Source organism: Carassius gibelio, chromosome B7 (genome assembly GCF_023724105.1).
Source record: "Carassius gibelio isolate Cgi1373 ecotype wild population from Czech Republic chromosome B7, carGib1.2-hapl.c, whole genome shotgun sequence".
Classification (NCBI taxonomy): Eukaryota; Metazoa; Chordata; class Actinopteri; order Cypriniformes; family Cyprinidae; genus Carassius; species Carassius gibelio.
Genome location: NC_068402.1, coordinates 8,092,810 through 8,116,728, shown reverse-complemented (window position 1 = coordinate 8,116,728; position 23,919 = coordinate 8,092,810). Strand labels below are relative to the sequence as shown.

At 36.4% G+C, this 23,919-nt stretch overlaps 1 long non-coding RNA gene and 1 other non-coding gene across 2 annotated transcripts; both read right to left on the bottom strand.

The window, feature by feature from the left end:
* Positions 1–4,674: 4,674 nt before the first annotated feature.
* LOC127962699 (uncharacterized) lies at positions 4,675–20,288 on the bottom strand. Its single transcript, XR_008154622.1, has 5 exons — positions 19,879–20,288; positions 18,364–18,550; positions 16,211–16,276; positions 14,565–14,805; positions 4,675–5,339 (listed from the first exon to the last, which is right to left on the bottom strand). It is a non-coding gene; the product is annotated as an uncharacterized LOC127962699 (long non-coding RNA).
* Positions 20,289–23,706: 3,418 nt separating this feature from the next.
* On the bottom strand, positions 23,707–23,779 carry trnar-ucg (transfer RNA arginine (anticodon UCG)). Its single transcript has one exon. It is a non-coding gene; the product is annotated as a tRNA-Arg (tRNA).
* Between the last annotated feature and the right edge of the window lie 140 nt (positions 23,780–23,919).

Below are 23,919 nucleotides of genomic sequence, written 5' to 3'. Positions count from 1 at the left end.
GACATAGATGCCTACATCAAACTATAGAAAACTGGACTCAAGCAGCCGGGGGGCTTCAGATATATTAAATTACCATGATTGGGAATTTAGGCATGGTTCAAGCCTGTTGAAGAGGCTGGGGTGTCTGAAAGTGGTGCTATTCATCTCGGGAAAAGAGGGTCAGAAGGTCGGGGAAGTTCACAGGACCTGTTCCTATTCTTATGCTAACTTACAATACAGACTCTAATGCTTACTGGTTTGGAAGATATAAATGATCGGACAATAATCCCGGCGCTCTTGGCTTTGCAGAGCTGCTCTGTTGCTAATTGCTGCTCGTCTGGCTCTTAATGAAAGACTTTCGGTGCTGAGCTTTTTTTTTTCTCCGTGGATCTTTCAGAATCTTGGGGACCGGGTGTTAAGGGAGACCGAGGCGTGTTGCAACACATTTTCTACGCCTGTAGCTTTGTGGAGTTTATGCTAAATGTGTGTCAAACTTCCGTTATTTGTTGTAAATCTATGACTTAAATGTTATGTTTTGTCCGGTGAAGACTCTGTTTAAATTACAGTTGTATTCAAACTATGTTTTATCTCATCACACCTAATTTTGAATATATATATATATATATATATATATATATATATATATATATATATATATATATATATATATATATATGTGTGTGTGTGTGTGTGTGTGTGTGTGTGTGTGTGTATATATGTATATATGTATATATATGTATATATGTGTATATATATATATATATATATATATATATATATACGTTAAACACTTTAATTTAAAGCAGCAAATAAAAAGACAAACAGACGGAAAAAAATAGACAACGCAAATATAAAAATATAGGCTGGTTGTGTGTGTGTTTATAACTAAACAAGTACAAGCATTTCTGTCGTTTAACATCAAACGACGCGATCACAAATCCATAAACTACAGCCTAAACAAATAATTTGTAGTTATTTTCTGTCTTTTAAAATATTTTATTTTTTACACGTCTACTGTCACATCAGAAGGGTGGTGCTAATCATTTTAGTAATGTAGCTGATTTGTAATCGATTAAACTTAAAAACCCACCCCTAATGTAAATTTCTTTATTTACTTTTATTTAATGGAAAAAAAAAAACATATGTTTTCTCTCTCCTACATCAAGCCTAACTATTAATTTCTCAGTATTTTTAAATAGGTGAAACCTTTATGCCCGCTGTACAATGGTTGCTATTTATCTGCTTATGACAAGCAGAAAATCCGAGCAGAATAAATGAATGAATACAAGCGATCATACAGCTCCACGTGACTAAACACCTGCAGTTAGCGCGCGCACTTTGGTGGGTCATTTCCGGCAGTTTTAGCGTTCCAATGCGTTCCATTTAATACAAAAGATGAAGAATGTACATCGGATTGCAGAATGCAGCAGAATACGAGGTAAGAGTGTAGCCTACATTAGAACACATACAGCGTCATATCATGTTATGAAATATATATATAAAAATCGAATATTTTTTTTTATACAAGCTTAAACTAGGACGCATTTAACCTGTTTTATTTGGATTACATTTTTTTTTTTTTACTTAGACATTTTTTTTTTATGAAATTCGTGTTTTGTCATAAATATCAATAAGGCATATGCCTTGTTTATTTCTAGATGCTTTCAACTAGTTTGTCTTTTATAAGTTAAATTAAGTCAAATGAATTAATAGTGCTACACAGAGCAAAATCATGCCATCTCTTTCATCTTTGATCATTCAATTGGCCCTTTGGGAATAACTGGACAAACCACTTGAACCTAGCACATCACCTCTGACCCCTGTGTCAGCTGTGACTGGTCCTCAAGAGAGTTGTGTTGACATCAACTTCAAATATGACACTAAAGAGCATCAATGAGGTCTTTTGACTGACGGATTGCAGATTGGTTGATATTTGTGTAAAATTTATACATTTTTGACAAAATAATATTAATAGAATGCTTACATTTTTATAAAAGCAACTCATTTAAATGGATTTCACTGGTGGTCTAGATGATTGTGAATTCTCTTTTTATTTAGGTTATATTTTAGCAATACATAAAGACTTATATGTTGCTTGAGCAAGAAGAATGAATTTATCTTGTATTGAAGAAGTGGTATTCAAGTTATTTAAGAGGCTTGTTAGGGCAAAGTGAACATGTCTGGTCAGTTCTGAGTCAGTCTAAACAATTGGTCAGACAGGTCATAACCCTATTCTATTGAGGTCAGCGAGGAAAGATTTTGAAAGAATCAGGATAGATCATGAAGTGTGTGTGTGTGTGTACCTTGACCATATTTTAGGGACAAATTTGTTCCCAAAGAGTGAACTAAACTTGACAAAATCTCCCAGAATGTCCCTCTGGCGAAGTCCTCATTTGTAAAATTGGTATAAAAATAAAGTAAATATAAAGTTTTTTCTTTAAATTGTTTTTTATTGTAAAAATGCAGAAAGTTTTCTGCTAGGGTTAGAGTGTGGGTTATATGGCTAGGTTACAAAATGTGTAACAGTCTATAGGCCTATGTCCCAATTTAGATAGCTATGTATAAATAATAATAATAATAATAATGATAATTCTGGCTCCAACATAACAATGAGACATAAACATATTTATTATCTTTTTAAAATAAAAGTTGTTTTAAAATGTGCAACCTACACCGTGCAATTAATGTCAAGTACAAAGAGTGCTATACTGGTACAATTGCCATGGTGTATTGAAACATTAAAAGAAAACAGGGACATTTTAATTTAACAATTATAGGACGATTTAAAGGAAAACAGCAAATACGTTTTGGAACAAACTGTAAAAACAGAGGAGTGTTGAGTGTGTCAGGCATTCTTACAGTCATTGTATCGTTGTCCTCGATATTTCTGGGTCCAGTAAGTGCATTTGACTCTTCCTGTCTGGTCAGAAATACACATTTTATTTTAAACATTTAATAAAAAGCTTGTATTTCAAATTAAACGATAGAACTAAATTATAAAGAAGACGCGAACGTCTTGATGCTTTTTGTCTTGTAAATCGTCTTTTACAGAGTCTTGCGATTTGTTCTTCCACCTCACTGGATTGGTGCTCATGTATAGGCTATGATGCCGATTTCACCCCTGTAGCTAATTTCTAATTGCAAACTAATGGTGTTACAACTTACCCCGAGTTACAGCAGTCCAGGTCTCTCCTACAATATTAACTCGATATCCGACGACTAACGAGTCTCTTCTTTCTCCACAGGCTTATCCAGATATGAACACTTGTTTTTGTTAGATTTAGATTGCTAGAAATCTAATACAGAAGTCGTTTATTGCTTACAGTAAATGTTTATTGAATAGCATATAGCCTACAATGGATAGTTGTTCAGTGTTTTTTAAATAAAATATGATAAAATTATGTGTTCTGATGATATCGTCAGATAGTTTCTTCCCCTTGTTTTGTTAATATAATTGATGTAAGTTATTTCCGCCATGATGTACTACTGGTGGGAAGGAGTTTTATTATGTAACAAAATAGACAGAAGTTTCCGCGTCTTTGTTAAACTTTTTTTTTCCTGCTTAAAGGCAAAAAAATCTCAGTTACATAGGCTACAATTTATTTGTAACCTATTCAACTCATTTAACGATTGCCAGCTATATGCTGTGGGAAGAGGATAACGAGAAAGTATACTTTAAAATGTTTTTAATCTCTAAAATGATCTGCTTGTATTGTGTATAGGCTACGCGACAGAAAAAACTGAATGGAACAACATAATGATAATTTTATTTCTAAATAGAATATTGCACCTCCAATTACGTAAAAATACTTATTGAAAGGTATCCAAGTAAAATATATCACAACTGAATAATACGACATTTAACCTTTCGAGTTTACCTTGCTCACAGAGAACACGACATCTCATCGCCAGTTTACCCTTCATTTATAAAGGTTTGACGTTTAACGAACGATACGCTGACGAACTCGAGAGCGAAAACTCTTCCAGTATTTCTGTCATTCTTGAACTGCGGAGGGAAGACACCCATTAAAAATAATTTCACGAAGATTATATCTTGTCTGATTTGGCAGAGAGACATCCATCTTAACTTGAGAGGTGTACGTGAATCCTTATTTTATGGCTTAATGTAATTTAACCAGTGTTTTACATCAGGTATATTTCTCATCAGCTGTCAAGGTGCTGAATGAGTATCTCAGCTCAGACATAGAAATTAACCCTACATTTTGATTCAGAATAATGTTTTATTTCATATGTTAACTATTCTGATTATCTTTTAAATGGCACAACTTATGTATGCTTCACATGTAATCTTAGTAAATGGAAACAATCACTGACATAATGTCTGCCAATCAAGCAAATCCTAGTGACAGAATTATATAAAATCGTTTGATCTCCTTCCCACAGATTAAAAACAAAAACACATCACCTTAAGCACACTGCTTTGACTCACTCCAGAGCAGCCCATGTGTTTTTTTGTGATTTCTGCATGGATAAGAGAGGTGATTTCTTTGCTAGTTATTTTGCTCACTTGCTTATTATGTGCTGTCCAAGGTGCTGACAGCAGCGCCAGTACCATGAGCTGTCAAGCTGTCTTGCAGTAGGTGGTTACAAAATAGCCTGTGGCCACTACATTTGGAGCTGTGTTGACATCCACATCCTATTACAGTACATTTTTATATTGAGTATAACTTAGAATTGCTTTTTCAGTGTAATGCTTTAATGTCATTTTTTGTGCAGTGTATACAGCTTGTTTCATACATCACATAATCAGACAAATGAAATTCCAGAGAGAAACTGACCATAATTCTTGTATTAAACTCCATACATACAGTATAGCTATACAAAATATTTGGATTAAGCACAATTTCTTGTACATCCATTGAAACTGGAACATTTTGTAAGTACAATAACAAAAAATAAAATAAAAAGAATGCTAACATGAAAGTTGCAAAGAAGCATTAAAAGCAAAATTCAAGACATTGACGTTAACATCAACTCTCATTGTAAACTTTTCACACATTAAGGCACATTATTCTCTTCAGTTTATATGGCACTGATGAGACTACAACACGTTTTCTAACATCTAAGATTAACTGGGTGAACAGCCCTAATCCACACGCCCATCCAGTATTAGTGATTGTCTGAAGACTGCAAGGTTTTGACACCCAGTTAAATTAGTTAGTGCACATTTTAAACCATTCCTCATTTGCTTTCCACAGCAGACCATCTGGAAGAGATGTTGGACGCTGGATTCCTGAGGTGATGTGATTTACCATTTGATTCAAACATAGCAGGATGGCCTCAGTTTCTCCAGTAGCTGATGACAACAATGGGGATTGTTCAGTTTCATTGCCAGTAGCCTGGTTAGAGAGAAAAATAAAATAATTAATATGATGTGGCTTATTGTTATGACATAAATGTCAAAAAGACAACATTAACAACGATATGCAAAATCAAAAATATATTTGCACTGATGTTAGTAAGTGTAGTGCTGTTCGAAATGGTGAAAATTAAAAAACGTATTAATGTTAACATTTGAAATAGACCCAAAGATCTGGAGTTGCATGGTCACAAGAGATGGCAGATTTTTTAATGAAGCCTCTGGAGTTGTTTTCTATGCTTCTGAAAGGAAAATAAAAATACTTCCAAAACGAATGCAGTGTACTGATGTTTTTGATGTCTTGAATGTCTCTTCAATATCAACTTGCAAATGCAAATGACAACCCTGCTGTCTTCTGTACTCCATTCCAGATAAATCTAGTCATCTTATATGAGAAAACTTTAGAATTATCAATCAGTCCTGCTACAAATATGGCAAACTGAAACAATGCAGTGCAAACACAACATCTTCAGCTGTATTTTGTTCTTGTTTCACCCAAGGTTGGAGTCCATTTTGGTGGCTTCTCCAATAGTTTATTTTAATGAGAACAATCAAACATCTAAATTGCAGTTTAGGGTAATGCTGTGCTGTCATTTGTGTGTGTGTGTGTTATATGAGAATTTTACAACATCACCATGTTCATTCAGCTTAGTGGTCATTATAGTTTTAAAGAGGATGACATTTTGAGAAAATGTTTTTTTTTTTTTATTGCTCCAAATAATGCAGTCAGTAAAATAAATTTGTTTATCTGGCAAAGGGTAATGCATAAAACTTAACAACACTTTTACATGCATTGACCATATTTGTTTACAAGCCCTAATTCTTCATTTGCTTCCAAAAGTGGTGCAAATCATTTCTATACACTGTCACCCTTAGAATTTGTGTACGATGTGTACCAACGCCATTACCAGTTTTCCCAAATTATATGTAGAGAGGTTTATGGACAATTTAATCCCTGCAGGAGACTTGGCAAGACCCTTTTCTCTGTCAATTTTCACCCTCTGCTTCATTCAAACCCCTCTCTCTTTCTGCGCCTCTACAATGTGGGGTTTCTTTCTCTTTCTTTTTTTATATTCCCGCATATCTTTTTTTTTTCTCAAGCTCCCACCACCCCCAAAAAACCTTCAGACAGCATGCAGCTTATGCAAATCACTGGCCTTTTATTCTCAATTCTCGTCCTCAGCCTTGAATGAGACCTCAAGAAAATGCACACACACACACACTCACTCGACTCACTTGTTCTCACCACACTCTACTGTAATGGGTACGGAGCCCTCCATGACATTCTAATGAACTATGTACCACAGCGCTCCACTATGTTGATTATACTAGCAACAATCATATTAAAAATTTCTTAATATTGTTGCAACAGTCCACAAATGTGCAAAGAACTACACTCTTAAAAATGAATGTGTTTCAAAAGGGGATTTTCCCAGTGATGCTTTTGGTTGCCCAAAGAACCTTTCAGGGAACTGTTAATAATAGGACCGTTTTAGCAATCTTAAAAACCTTTTTCTCTTACAAAGAACCTTTTGTGGAATAAAACTGTTACAGGTTTTTCTTGGAACCTTTGATGCCAATAAAGAACATTCTTAAAAATAAATGTTCCAAAAGGGAGTTTTAGCAGTGATGCTTTAGAACCAATTTAGTAAAAAACTAATTCACTAGAACCAGTTTTTTTTTTTTTTTTTTTTTTTTTTTAATGGAATTGGTACAGAGTCATCATGGAAGCACTGATGCCAATAAGGAACATTCGTGGAAAAAAAAACAGTCTGATTTAAAAAAATTCCCACTAAAAAGAACCTTTTGTGCAGTTGAAAGGTTCCATGGATGTGAAAGGTTCTTAATGGAACTGTCAATGCCAGTAAAGAACCTTTTTAAAGTTTGTACACTGGTACAAAAAGGTATGAAAACAACTCAGAAATTGATGGTAAAGTTCACAAACAATTACAAAGAAAGAGAAAGTAACACACCAAACGGATTGTGTAATCTTGAAGCACAAAAATGTGCTGTAAAACGTAGGTCAACAATCTGTGTTTTATTCACAACTTTGTGAAAATAATTTTTGGTGTACATTGTACTAAGAGAGTATAGTGTATTCATAAAACCTAAATGCCTGCAATCATCCAAGAGTCACACATATTGTTCCTAGATAAAAAGTGGCAATGAGAAGGATTATGGGATGGAAGTAGACATTTTAGGAAGGAGGGGGGCTGTTTACCAAAGTCACTGCGGCAAGGGGGTGGTGGGGGCTGATGAATATAAAGTGCTTGCTGTCATTCCCAGGGTCTGGAACACACACACACACAGGCTGTATATATCAGAGTGTGTGTATATACGGAGGGGCGAGCCAACCATCCTGACTTCCCTCAGACACTTTGACAGACGGGCCTTTTCAGCAGCGCATTGCTGGGCCAGCCAGCTCTCGCTCCCTTAGCAACGGCACAGAGTGAAGAGCCCCCTCCAGCCCGCCACCAAAACCACACGGGTGGGGGGACGGGGCAGATAGGGTGTGGGTTACAAGGGGTGAGCTGGTCCACAGGGGTGGATGAAGAAGTTTGCAGTCTGGCTGGGACTCCCACAAGCAATGAACTTGAACTTGACTCTGATAGCATTAATGAGGATTGCATGTCCTTATACGATAATTGCATATACACTGGATAGGGTGATTATAATACTAAAACTAAAAGCATGAAAAGGATGTTCATTATTTGAACTAAAACAAACATTAACAGAAATACACACACAAAAAGTAAATAAATAAAAAATCAGTTAATGTTTGTTCTTTCAAGTATTGAAAATGGTTTTATGGTTTTAGTTTTAGTTAATAATAACCCAATAATTGTAACAATAATAATCCTGAATTGGAGTAGGGTTATTGTTAATATTATTGGGCTTTATAGAATAATTGTCTTATATTATCTTGTTTTTTATTCAGTTGGTTGCTTACATTTATCATTGTCATTTAATTTAAATGTTAGCACTTAAATAACAAAAACTAAAGCTTAAGAACTATACAGACATATAAATAAACAAAAATGACACAACAAAATGACTTTATCGAACGAAAAATAAAATGAGAACAGATATAACAAAAATGGGGGGTGGGGCTCATTTTCCACGAGTTTATATTTGAAATCATGGGAAAGTTCACGTCATTTACTCACCCTCATTAAAATTGCCATTTGTCAATACACTAAAAATCAAAGAGGTCCAATGTTGTTTGGACCACAACAATTTTCTAAGTAAACAATGGCACACTTTTCTACATATATATATATATATATATATATATATATATTTTTTTTTTTCCCTTGAACTATCCATTTAAGAGCAAACAGAAAAAACTATGATCTTTCAAAAATATATATTTCCTTTCTATTTAAATTTTACAAGTGATGGTAATTCTCCTTATTAGGATGTAAAGTGGGCAAAAAGTGAAGCTAAGCTACAAAGTGAGGATAATTATATCTCAAGGTCTTTCATAATTGTGGGGCCATGATGTGTTCCCTGGTTTCCACTCTCCTGTTTTTGAATTCCTAGTCCTACCCTTTGCTCTCACATCCTCCAGGATACAGTTACTGATGTTCCTGTGAGTGCTTGAAGGATTTGCAGGGTAGTCCCAGCTTCTCTTTTATTTCATTGCTTTATTACAAATTACATCGGCAGAACTTGCAATGCAACTGTAGTCAGGTCACTCCAAACTCATCTTTAGCTCTCTGCATTGTTACCAACAAAAGAAAAGTCTTTGAAAGAACTGCTTTCCAGAGTGACCTCATTTCTTTCAAGGTTATGCCCTCAATACAATACAATACAATACAATACAGAAATTATGATTTTAATGGCATAAACCTGAATAATAAGGAACGAAACATCATCGAAACTGATCTGAAGGTGCTTTTTATATGCTTTTTTTATATCTAAAAGCCCACTTAAAGACACAAATAAAAATTTGTCATCATTAATTCACCGTCATGTTGTTTCAAACCTGTATGACTTTCTATCTTCTGTGGACAAAAATATATATTTGGAAAGGCGATCTTCCTTTCTCTTGTGTCCCACATTAAAAAGACGGTGAAAAGAAGGTGAGTAAATGATGACAGAACTTTACAGAGTATTTTAGGGTTAACTGTCCCTTTAAGGTACAATACTGGCTTTCATCCATCTCTCAAGTTCATGCTTTGGATCAAGGCACCGTGTAGTTATGTGATCCTAACATCTCCATTGTGGCTCTGGATTACCTGCATTTAATAGTTCAGTTTAGATCTACCACTATTCTGACTGTGGTTCTTTTTGCTGCCTGTTATTCCAGCTCGGGAATCCCAATCCCAGGCTTTTCATGGCCACTTGTCTAAGGGGGGGAGAAAAAGGTGGGGGAAACAATTTCAAAGCTCCCCCGTAGCTGATACAAAGCTGAGAACAACCCTTCGTGGGATAATCGCGTTTATCCCAGGATTAAGACGGGATCTACAGCTGAGGTATCCTAGGGGAATTTTACCGAAAACCACACAATGGCCTTCAAACACAAACACAAGAGATGCTTCTGAGTCATTTCTCGCCACTGTTCATTTCTTAGTTATGATCAGCGATGAAAGCGATTCGGAACTCGTCTACCCTTGTTAAGTGTCTTCATTAACACTATCCATTCTCAAATTGTCCTCGAGAGACATCTTCAGTAAAGCATGCATTAAAATGACTTCTATATACAAGTGTGAAGTTTCTCAGAAAGCAATAGCAGCTCCCATTCTCCTGCAGGCATATATGTTTCCAAATCTAATCTGGCACTAAGTTTTTATCACAAGAGCATGAAATGAAATCTCACAGAGCTGGCTTTTAGAAATAAATATGTGAGGCCCTATAACACTGGACATAAAGATGACATATGATGGGGAGAAAACTGTTAGTATGCCAGACAAATATTCCCAGATAGCCACCTCCCATAGGCCTTTGATATTAACATGCCAGCTGCAGCAACTGCCACATGGGGCCACAGACTGAGCCAGACAGAAAAAAGCCCTCCCCCACCTCCTCTATTCTCTGCCAAACACACATTTCCTCGATATTTCATTGTTCATCAGTGTATTTATTAGCGTCAATTGTTTATCTCACCCTGTTTTTTCCACCGCATTGCTGTCGAGAGAAGAAAACCTCAGTTGGTGACATAGTGTCCTCGATGGCTTTCTATGCAAGTCCTCTAACTCTCATGCATTACTTTTTTTCTCCTCCTCACTGCATCCATCTGCTTTTTTTCTATTTTATTTAGCATAAATAATTCCTCCTTTCTTTGTGACTCCGCTTTTGCTTTGCTGTGAAATACTGTCGCTGTCCCAGTGCAAACTTTCTCCGTGGTTTTCTGTATCACTGCCTCCATTTTACTGGGTAATATATTGTAATGGAGCTTTAATTAATTGCTTGCCCAACTGCTGTGCCCTAGCAGAAGGGGGAGAGGAACAAACTGTCCTTCAATTTCAACTGGATTTTACATGAAAAATGCATTAATATATACACAGAATTGTATCAATCCTAAATACCTTGAAATGCACATCATGCATGATCTAAAATACATTACATTTATGCATTTAGCAGATGCTTGCAAAAACAAATGGTCAAAGAGCCAACAATATGTGCAATACAAATAAATAATTAAACTGCACACACTAAGACAGGAGACCTTTAACGACAAACTTGGTAACAACTCGATACTCTAGTAAGCACTGCAAAAATATGTCACAGAGAGGAAGGAATCTACATTGCTGCTAACAACACACTCTCAACACAGCCAGAGAAATAAAGCCCATCCTCAGCCGTTCCCTCAGGATAGTCTCTTAGGGTTTTGGTGCAAATTTAGGCATCTGGCTCTGTCTGGGCCTGAGCATCATTCTCAGCTTATTACCCTCCAATGTCTTTGGCACTCCATTCGTACAGACAATGGTGGGAAACAGGGGGGACCGCGGACCCACGTCAAGTACTCGCAGTACAATGCTGCCATTGTATAAGAGGAGAGGGGTCTGGAATAATAACATAGGCACTATCAAACTGTTTACCAACACAGAGCCTACAGCTGATGTTTTACTCCTTATTTAATACAAATCATCATTTGTGATATTGTTATTGATGCTTGAATATGTGTAAGGAGAAGTTTTGTACAAAAACACTCTGAGACTAATTGACTTTCTTGGACACAGACACTTAAACACAATTATCCATCATTTACACAGATGCAAATGACCTTGTGTTGAAGTGATTATTGTGCCAGACACCTTGGGAGATATTTCAAGGAATTGCCCTTTGCAGTCCATGAAAATATATAATCACGGTCATGCCTAAAATCCACATATGCCACTCCATAAAGCACGTTACGTTGGACTACCAGAGAGAGAGAGCTACAGACCAGTAATCCAAACATGCTAAGGATTTTATTTATTTATTTATTTATTTATTGTTTCATTTGAATTATTAGATTTTATTTCAAATAATTCCATTCATGCAAATACGCTTGTATGAATGAGTTATTTCACAGCACTACAGTGCATTATTCTCTAGCTATTGTGCTTGCTTGATACAAAAAAGAAAAAAAAAATCATTTTCAGACTCAAATACTCATGTGCATATTCTGTTTGACTGAAAGCACAAAGAACTGGTAAACCACAAAAACAATACACAGTTCAGCGCATGATTTGCATATTGAAAACTGGAAAAATCTAGTATGGGTTTGGCACCGTGCCAAGCGGCATAATTAACACTTTTCAGCCACTGCTCTGCAGCAGTCACATTATGCTCTGACAAGCATCCACTCCCCCTGCTCGACCGCTTATACTCACACACACAACATGAACACACGAATGCAAACGTGAACATTTATTCTTGCTACTATACGCTTGTAAAAGCTGTTAACATTTGCTGTTAAACCATCTATAGTTGTGCTACTATTATGCGCCATTTGGGCAAATGCAGTGTTGTTGTGTAACAGTATCACATTAGACTCTCTGTTCAAGGGTGTAAAATGAGTTTTATGTCCCTATGTGAGATATTTAAGCATTGAAGGTCTTTTACATAAAACCCTGAGAGATGCAGAGGGAGAAAACCCCTCCCCCTCACAGCAAGATACACAGCCTAATTAGAAATTCTCTATTAAAGGTACAGTCTCTAATTTCCAGGCTACTATTTCGTCCAAGGATGAGTTTAAAATGTATGCAGTGTTTGGTTGTAAATCCTCAGTTTTGTATTAGTCTGTCTTATTTTCTGCATGTAGATGGAGAAACCATTTTTATATATTAATAATAAAAAAACATCAATTGAGACAAATGTGCTGTGTTAAATCTGAAGCTTTGTGTTGTAGTATAATCTTTTCTTTCACAGGCTCAAAAATGTCCTAAATTATTCTAAGCTATTTCCTTTAAAAATATGAACACGGATTGTTCTTGTCTTTCATATGCAAAACTGAGAAAGCAAATGCTCCTGCTTAATAAAGATTTAAAAAATAATATATTGGATTCAGAATGGACACATTTTTGCACTATACATTTGTGTGTGTGTGTGTGTGTGTGTGTTTGTGTGTGTTTATCCCTGGAAATTTCTAGAATGCATTTTAATTCTCTGCAAGAAAAAAAGGCAGACAGAACACAAGCACAACAATAACATCAAAGTCTTTTTTTTGCTTTGAAATTCAAAAATCAGAATTCAGATTTAAACACAAACATTCAAAATAAAGAATGCTGCCACGTGCCGTTGCTAAAGCGCCACTGTGCCTTTAATTGGGGGCTCAGTCCTCTCTGCTTGTTCCTATGCAATTATGTTAATATGCAGAGCTTGTCTGGTCTTTTTCATTAACAGAGGCGCTTGCATCATTGTTTCCTTTATTTGTAAGCTCCACGGGCACCTTCCGTACATCAGTGGTCTTTTTTTACATTTCTTTTTTGATGGGCTATTCTGCCAAGCCTCCTCTTTAAGGATAAAATGTCAGTCTTTTTTTTTTAATCTCATTTTTGGACAACGAGGTGTTTTAGGCACACATGGTTTCCATGCTCAGTGAGTATGCAAAACGTTTTTTTTCCTCTTATTACGAGGAGGATTCAGTGGCTTTAAATATTCAGCAGATGACGCATCATTTGTCTCGTCTTCGCATTTCAATACGTTTTGATGTATTTTGAATATTTACGCTCTGTTCGTTTGTGTTGTTTTGGTTACAGCACGAAAGCAAAGCTAATTTGTCATCCTAGGGCAAATATGTTTCAGAATGCCTGTGTTTCACCTATCGTAGTCATTGTCTGCGATGAACACACCGGCACAGCTCTGCATATCACCAGCAATCCATTATGACGCAACCAGTCACCTTTGTGAAATGCATTTCAGTGTCTTCCATCCATTTCAATGACATAACATGCAGTTCTCTGTAACCAGGCGGCCCGCGTACATTTCCGTTTACCACGTAACATCCTAGTGAAACGAGCGAGCAATGCGATGTTTTGCACCTCTCGCCTCTTGACTGGCTAATGATACAAACTGTGGCTATTTTCAAAGGCACCAAACATCATTAAAAGCATGGCACAGTGCGAGAGCCACATTTAAGCTGGGCAGGGCAACATGCATGCTTTTGTAAGCTGGTGAGGGGCACTTGGCACCTTTGTGCCACCAATTTGGTGTATCATTAAGCAGCAGAAACAAAAGTGCTCTTCAGACCAGGTTGACTCTGTTGCTTTGGTCAAGAGGATGCCGTATGTCAATTAACGTAGTCTCTCGAGTAAATTCAAGCAGCTCTCGCTTTTTGGTTTCATCTGAAAATCTGCTATGGTCATTTCGGTGTCATCGCTGAACCGAGGGTTTCTGCGCACGGTTTTGTCATGTACACACACATATCACAACCTCCAGTCAATTAACAGGGTAAGAGCACGAATTAATAGCTGCTTTCATTGAAAATGTGTATACAGCAGCATGAGGAATTAATTTGCATTCAAAGCTCGCCACAAATCAGAAAGTCTTTGTGAATATCTCAGTGTGCGCATTTAGATAACGGGGATATTTTCATATTAGACAGGAAAGATGGGAGTGTGATAGCTCTTTTTAAAAGAAAACAATTTGGGCCTAATACTTTCTAGTAGGCATTCGCCTGATTCGTTTGCTTTATGTTTCGAGCGACCTGGCAAACCCGCCGGTGGAGCTAAAAGCAGTGCCAATAACGTCTTATATAGGCAATGATGCAGCTTACCTCATGCCAACACAGCCATTTTAGGGAGCAGCAGCCAGCTTCTCCATCAAGATGGCTTCCTGAAAGCACACCCCTCATTCAGACTTGCAGTCTTCCAGCATCTGGTGGTCCGTGGCAACTGGCAGCCTCTTTGTCCCCATTGGCACTTGGGATGGAGAGTCTCACTCCTTTCTTTTTTTCCTCTTTTCTCAGGGGGCACAGATGGCACTAAATGCTTCCGTTGATGAAGAAGGGAGGGGAGCTGGTAGAAGAAGGATGAGGGTTGACTATTATTTTTCTTTTCTTTCATTTGGACAATTGCACCATTTTTTCCTCTCTCCCTCTTGCTCAAAAAAGGCAGTGTAAATGGCTGGCAGTTGCTAAGGGGAAACAAGAAAATAAAGGACAGAAAAGCCCCTTTTATCACTGCCAAAGCAGATGTCATGGCAACTGCTATATATTATTTCTTTGGATAATATAAATGGTATCAGGCGACTATAAATTTCTTGCTCGTGTCATGCTAAGTAACTGCATGACCGTTCAGACAAACCTGGTATTAGTAATGTAAATAGTTGTGCGTTAGCTCAACACGAATGGTGCGAAGACACGAATGTCTGGCATTTGTGTTCTCGATTGGTCACTTTGAAGGTATACTGAATCGGCCCACATCAATTACTGTCCACCCATAATTTGATTGAATAACCCTTATTCAATTGTTCTAGGTAACCAGTTTAGCTGGAAAAGATCATTGTTAATGAATGATGACAGAATTTCTTTGCTCACATTAATTTTACATAAAGTAATATGCAATGTGATAGTGGCCCATACATTCTTATCATTATCGAGATGGAGACGGACATATAATTTCCTCTCTTCGATCATTTATCGCATTGAAGCCTTTGGCCTAATGTCCTGCAGTCATACTAAGCACAGATTCTCAGGCATGTTGAAATATATTGTGATTTTGATTTATTTTCCTTCTTTTTACACAGGTCATGCCTGATGCTTTGAAGGATATTTCTCGAGACAATTATGCTGTTTTATGTTTAACAGCCATAGCGAGTCCTTTTTTTTATTCATTTGCTTATATTGTGTGTGAATTGCACGTCTGCCTGATATTATTTGAATTCTCCAAGAAAAAAAAAACATATACACCATACAGCTTAACACAAAATGTACCTATAGAAAAATTAAGAAAACGTTTTTGATTATGATTTGCCCTTTACTGTAAAGAACTCGTTGGTGTCTGGTACAAATTTAAAGGTTGAATATCTACAACATGCATTTATGTGCAATTTATCAAAAGAAAATGCATGAGGATTGTATAGGCAGATGGTTTGATGAGTGTAAATTTGTGAGGAATAAACTCTAATGCATACATACGCAAAAACAGGAAAACATTCTCACAGATCTAGGTCACGTAACCACAAACAGAATGCTTTTTATGAATATGCATGTATGTGGTGAGAGAAGGAGAGAAACGATTTGTGTCATGCATATAGTGTCTTGGACTTGATTGGGGATTACTATTTGCATTTGGTTCCTTTCAAGTGCATGCATTCATTAGCATATACTTCATGATTTACTGTGTGTTTGAATCAGATTAACTCAACAAATAATTGTTCTAATTACAATGTTGCATTGTAATATGCCTTGATTGCACTTACCAGATGGCGTTTCCCCCCTTAGCTCCAGTCCTCTGGTCTCTCACAAAGACACTGCAGTTTGAGAGGCTACAGTGAGGTGAAGTAATAAAAGACACTAGGATTAGACGATCATCAGAATATTTTAGTTTTACATTTAAATTATTGATCTAATTCACAAACACATAGATGACAGCCAGATAATGAACACTAAATTAAAAAACTCAGTTTGCACTTTAAATCATATTTGGCATTTCAAACATTTTTTTTTTAAGTGGCAAATATAGAGAGTGTAAAATGAAACTTATTCTTTTATTGTTCTCTATCATCTCTTTGTTAGTTTTTGTTTTCTCTTCAAATTGAAATGATCAATCATTTCCTCTTCTCTTCAATTAGTTTAATTGGCACCCTAAGCATAGACACCTCTGTCTCTGAAAATAAAAGTATGCATCTTATGTATTTAGTATAAGCATTTATAATTTCCATAAAACAAAGAGTAATATGTCAGGCAATCCATTGAATAAGATTAAATTGGCCTAAACTTGATGCACACACGCCATTGTTTTTTTTTTTCGTGATTGTTTCAGAAATGTCTAATAATGTCTCTATAATAAATATCTTAATTAAATATAACCATAAATGAAGGATAAAATATTTTTAACACGTGATTTACTGAAAAGCATCGTAACACACAAGACAGCGTGTGTGTGTGTGTGTGTGCGTGTGTGCGTGCGCGCGCACGCGTTTGTCGTGGCCTGAAGCTCCAAAAGGGCTTACACCTTTAATGATTTTGAACTCTAAACACAGACATAATATTTACATAGTTTCCAGTGATTTTACAGTAGTATAAGGGTGATTTATCAAAATTACGTCTTATGTCATAAAAAAGCCACAGGGATGAAAAAAGAATGCCTTCATTCCGCATTCGTTTCCGCCTCATGTCTTCATCTTTGATGTGTAATTATGGCCAATCATAATGAAGCTGCTTCAGCATGATGTCATTGCCTAATGGTTGTTACTGTGAGCGCATCAAGTGACGTCACATTAATTTTTTTGAATAACACGGTTGTTTAAACATGCATTAATTTACTTTTTTTAGTTTTTATTTATTAGTATGACTATATTCTGTATGTCAAGTAGCCTGTCTAGAGACAGTAAAATAATAATAATAATAAATTCTCACTAAAAGTCAGAGATTCTTTTGTGATTTAAGATTACAAGATTATAGATTAGGCTAATAATTCTTAATATTTTAGAACCTTTTCTACTAAATCATCTCCAACACGAAGGGACACATTTTGTGGACATGTGACAAAAACGATTTCACCTTTTCATCATCTCAGACATCCTTATTTGTCATCGTGTGAATGTTGAGAGAAGGGATTTTCAACACACTTTTTAAGCGTTCATCTATACCCAATTAGTGATCGACTAGTTGTAATATTCACATGGTTTCCCTTCTAGACCAAACCAAGATCGAGATATGATATCTGATTGAAGCGCGTTGAACGCAGGCCTCATTTTGCGCGTCAGAAGCTGAATAAACGCAGGCATAACAGCAGCATTGGGTTGGTCTGCATAAGTGAGGAAAATATATCGAGGGGGTTTGAAGTAGGCAGAGTTTAGGAACCAGCTAGAAAGTTTTTTAACTTATCCAACGCAAAGTTAAATTACAAATTAAATTTAAAATACAAAATAGAGTACTCGATTCTTGCTGTTTTTTTCTCTCTCTCTGTTTCAGTTTTCTCCTTAAAATATTATAGGCTACAATAAACTTACTACCTTATCAGGCTTTATCTTCTTAAAGCTTTTTAATCATTACTCAAACTAAATCACACATTTGACATCAGAACCAATACTGACTGAACTGAAATCAAACTATAAATTACATCGACACTTAAGTAAATCAAACGTCAGTTTATATATATATAACGTCAGTCCATATAGCCCATTTATAGTGTTTCCAACAAAAGTTAAATATAGTCCCTACTACTGTGTAGGTTTTCAAAATTGTTGCAGTAGTGAACGCGTCCACAAACGTGCACCTGTCCGAAGGTGCATTTAAAATGATAAAGCCTCAAACATTACTTTTGACCTATATGTATGATCATATTACTTTACATTGCAGCGATTTCAATAGTCTGTACTGCTCAAACAGAGCAAAAGGGCCTGCTTACCTCATGCAGTTCCCTGCGATCATTGCTTCCCAGCTTGTCCACTATGCAGTTAAGGAGGACGTTTCTACTTTCGGTTATCTAGCTTTATGAAGGAAGATAAACACTCATACAGCTAGATAACCAAAGATAGCAACTACCTCCTGTCAACACTTTTTTTTTTTTGTGTGGAACATCTCATAAAGTTGACCTGATGAACGAAAACAGGGTTAATGCGCAATAAATAAATTACACTCAGATTACACACTCTTTTTATAGACTGTAAATACTGTTAACAAGTCAAGTGTTGAATGGATTTATGAGGTTCTCCAGACCTCGTGGTGAAGACATAATCCACAATAGTCAAGGCCTGAAGTTGCGCTCTGGAGACATTTCAAATTGAGCCTTTGGAGTTATTGCCAGGGTTTCCATTCATCTAAACGGGATTTTGTCCCTTCTGGTCACTAATAATGCTTATAAAATGACGATTATTAGGGCTAACCATTTCATCTGGCTCGTTAAGCTCCAACAATCAGACAGTTATCACGCCTACATCACCATGCATCATTTCATCTTCATCTCGTGCATTATAATTCCGCAAACTGCAGTGGGTAAGGCCTTTTAGCCAACAGTTTTTTTCCTCCAAAATGATGCAATTAAGAAATAAGACCCAAATAGCTTATAAAGTTAATATTATGTAAGTTTTATTTTACAGGGACGCATGTTAAACAGATTTCAACATTTGAAACTATGAAGACGTTCCCTGACTTTTCAAATCGTGTCTACTGAACCCACGTTTCTCTCACGTAAATGTGACGTCATTTAGTCAAAGCTATTGTTAATTACATTTGGTGATATTTGTAAATTCTACAAAATATTATACTTTTTCATCAAGTATATGCAAACTGTATTGTATTCTAAAAGCTATTTATATAAGCATGCATTAAGCAAAATGTCCGCAAATAGACTAAATTAATATAGAGCTATTTTTATTTATAAATATAATACTATACAAGAGTAGTTCAATAAACATGCTTTACCAAATCGAATGACACTAATTTCAAAATGAAGTTATTAAAGGGCTAAAGCACTGAAAACATACAAGTAGTGTGCATCATCCAAAATTACTTAAAAATGGCTTCTTAGGTTATGTTGCCTATTCATATTACTGTGAAAGATACACACGCTACATATTTCATGAAAATGCTCCAGACATTCCAGATGCACCTGCTGTGATGTGAGTGTACAAAGTACAGAGGGCCACATGCACTTACCAGTCAACATGGCCTGTTGTGGTCAGTTATAAGCAATCCACGCAAATTGTTAGTATATTATTATAGTATTAATAGTATATTGCATGCATTTTTGCAAATATGTATTTATTCATAATTTTTTTAAGTCAATTTACAGACTTCTAAGTCACTAAGAGTTATTGCGACCAAAACAATTCAGTGATTCAAGCTGTGCTACGAGTCAATGTTTCAAAATACAAATGCACAAGAGTACGCAGAAATAGCTGAGGTAATTTAAAAAGCTTACTTTTAACAATTGACGTGCATATTCCTCTCTGTCAAAAAGTAAGCTACGAGTGGCCGTGTGTCGGGGACAAATAGAGGATCCCGTGCGTCTCGCGTTAAAGAACATGACGCTAAAATCTCTGAGCAGCGCAGAAGCATCTAGTCAGAAGCCCAACTCTTCAGTGCATCTCTTCAGCGATGCGTTTTCCATTCAGAACTCGCAGTCCTTGAGTATTCGGCCATCGAACGCTGCGTCTCAGCCATCCAGATAACGGAACATGCAGTTAAATTTCCACGATGGGGAATTCCTCCCTTGAAAAGCATGCTTACAGTGTTTATGCATGGACGTGAGAGGAGATGCCAGGTTTACTTTTTGAAAGCACGCACGCATGCGATGCTCTCGTTCCCTCCCCTCCTGTGTTCTGTGCATGCAATGTTCTCTCTCTCCAGCTTGAGAGAGTCTAGTTTCCGACTAAATGCATCCTCCTCTGGCAGTTCTCTCCTGCAGTGACGTCACTCCAGCAGCAGGCTGCCGAATGGCCAATCGCAATCCCACGCGCGTGCTCCCTTTCTCCTCTTCTTTCTCTCTCTCTTGCGCGCGCTTTCCATGGGCCACTGAGTGCGCGCGTGACAGAGTGTCGCCTATAGGTTGCAGAGTTCCTATAGTAACCTAAAATGAATCAAGTTATGCCTATAGTTTCAGCATTGCCCTAAATATTTGCCTTTTAAAACGATTAGGTTTAATAAACTCAAAATATACAACTTTGTAGAAGTAGGTCGGCTTCATCATTTCAGTTTTGCACATACCTTTACATTGGAAATCACTATTCGTTTATCTCTTCGTGACTGCAATCTGTTACTCTGTTATCAAGTGTCTATTTGTCTCCCAAGTACTGAAGCTTCTGGAACTGATCCCGAAAAAAATCCTTGTAATCCAATAAAGCAGATTATGGGTCTAAATGGAAAATACAAATAACAAGTGTGTAAGTACAATTGTGCTTTAAAAATATATCTACATATGCAGTTTTTTTTTTTTGGGGGGGGGGGGGGGGGGTTATAGTATGTATATTAAAAATTAAATAAACTGGGCAACAGCAGGTGTAAATATTTCCCGTTTCTTTTTTGTTCTGTTTCTGATGACCACTGTTGCATTGGGAATTATTGTTGTGGAAACACGCAACAGAATACATCAAAAAAGTAACACTTCTTATTGTTGCATTTGCTACGACAGTACATTACAAATTACTGACAGGAGATGTTTAGCTCCTGTATTGCTATAGACAGTTTATTTCGGCGAACTTGTTGGAAACTGGTCAGCTATGAAGAACTAATTCTTGAAATCCACTACAACTGTTTGCTCTGATTGACAGTTACCCAGATCATACAGTCTATATTCCCTTCCCGCATTGAAATCCATTAAAATTGTATTTTGGACAAATAGCCCTATTTCCAACACGCACTCTCCACCTCAGTTGGTTTTAAATTTTTTATTTTCTGTCAGTATACAATAGCTATAAATAACATTATTAAGACCAATTCTTCCTTTAACCTATTATTATTTAATTTTTTAAAATCAATTTTCCCTTTATAATGTATAGCCTCTTAGAATAACTTTTTTTTTAACACGGATACGCGCGCGCACACATATTTAGATGAGTGTCAGTTTATATTCAATCAGCAAAGAAGAAAATGTGTGCATCTTACAAGTCTGAAGGCAGAATGTCCATTCAGACAGAGCATGGAGACTAAATACTGTTAGTTTCTTGACCCCTACACGCGTAATGAAGCGCGTTTAAGTGAAGAGTCCGCTCTTCATTCACAAAGGTCACTTAGGTTGAATGAATGTTCTGTGTCCAGTCCTGTGACTACTGACCTTGTCTCTTGAGTGTTTAGACATATCTCTGTTACCTGTGTTGAACCTGTAGAGCACTAAACAGGACTTTAACCAGACAATGATCCCTAAGTAACAATAAAAGAGCGCTTTTCTGGCTCAAGGGGGTTTTGTAGACTCGCATCATAAATTTGCAAACAGGATTAACGAGAAGAACTAAAAAAATACCCGTTCTGTGATTATCACTAAATTTTACACCAGTCTCCATGTTACATTAGCCTACACAACTAATCGGTTTACTGATGTACTTAATATTTAGGCTTGTGTGGTAGGCTACTGCTTGTAGAGCCGTTTTGCTTTCCTTAATCCTGTAGTTTATATTTTCCATGCACATATTAGCATGTGATTTGTGGACACTAATGCTAAGGGTTGCAAGGCCTTTTATAATCCTGTAGCCTGATTTTTGCCAATGCTTAATTTTGGACACGTAACGTGCCACCCAAACGCGTCTTGACATCAGCTACCCCTGGCGGTGACTTTCCCATTATCAAGCGCGTATCAGGTGCTTTATACAATTACGTTTCTGTGCAGATAAATAGAAATATTGCAAAGAATTATACGTGATTTCAGAGAATAGATAAAACTGTGTAAGTTGTATGTAGGCAGTCCTGTTTTCCATGTTTGTGAAGTCGAGATGTGTACAATAAAAGTCTCAAGATACTTAGGCTGCAGCGCTGAATTGTCATATTTGTAACTGGTTAGCATTATTTCTATTTCTATTTAAAATGCAGAGATAATTTGTCACCCTGCTTGTAACAAATATCCCAGAAATTGGGATCTAGATGGAGAAAACGGTAGGCTACATTTTATTTAATACAATCCAATCTTACAAATGCGCAATAGTCACATTTTAACGTCAAATGTTTATTTAGACGTCGCAGCACTCACTTATAATCACAAATTTGCTATCATTTAGGCAATTTTTTTGTAAAATTTAGCTATTTTATTTTATCACAGTTTAACAAAAGAAACTGAAACAAAGAGCCAAAGACAAATACATTGTCCAGTTTTTCTTTGTTCTTGTCATTAAAGGTTGATTTTACACATTTCTAAACTGTTTTATTGTCATTCATTTATACCCAATATTTACTCGTGCGTTATTATATATTATTCTCCTCATGTGATTACAGATTTGCATGTGCTCATTTATGACAGTCAAGAAAATCAAACTTTTAAGTGATTTTAGGTTTAAGATGATCGTTGATCATGCAAACGCAAAAGCATGCTAATGTAAGTGGAATACGTTCCAATAGTCTAATAAAAAAATACCTAGGCCTAAACAGCCTCATTATATATTTTTCAATTTACCAAAAACTTTTTGTCCGTAAGGAATCTCTGCGTCTCTCTTCTTATAAAACGGGTTTATATGCCCAACATATAATAATATAGAATAGCCAATAAGAAAGACTGTAACAAGAAGCACTACAAATGTCCTTAGACTTTTAAATCGAAATATGTGTCTACTGTTTCGGAACACTATTTTAAGGTCAACTTTCTCACAGAAAAACGTCAAAGTGGGTGAAATACGCATAATCACATTCTATAGCGATCTGGAGCAGAAAATCTTGAAGTGTGGTGATATAGCGCCACCTGGTGGTTATTTAAGCCATGCCGTATTATATTGTTTTACATGTAAATAAATCTAAAGTTTTTTCATTTATTTTTCAATGCTTTTGTTGGTATTTAAAGTGATCTAGCTAAACAATTTAAGTCGGCACGCTGTGCAGAAATAAGCTGATATAATTATATTATATTATAACATTATATCATTGCTCTTTTTGTTGTTTTGATTGCTTCCACTGTCTTCATCTGTAAGTCGCTTTGGATAAAAGCTAAATGAATAAATGTAATGTAACGTAACATAGTCAACTCATTTATTTACGTCTTTCTGAGTCACTAACAATATCAGGTAAATTACAAACATTGATATATAAACTTGTCCTCAAAGCTTTAAAACTGCGACCCCGGCAGGACTCGAACCTGCAATCTTCTGATCCGAAGTCAGACGCCTTATCCATTAGGCCACGAGGCCGACAAAATCACTTCGCAGGTCACGTGTCACACAGCCAACGACTGAATGTTAGCTATAAGTTCACCGCCAGAGGGCGCAAGGTTTATTCCTTTAGCATCACTTCCAATCAACAGATGTTCCAGAAGAGGGCGCAAGCAGAC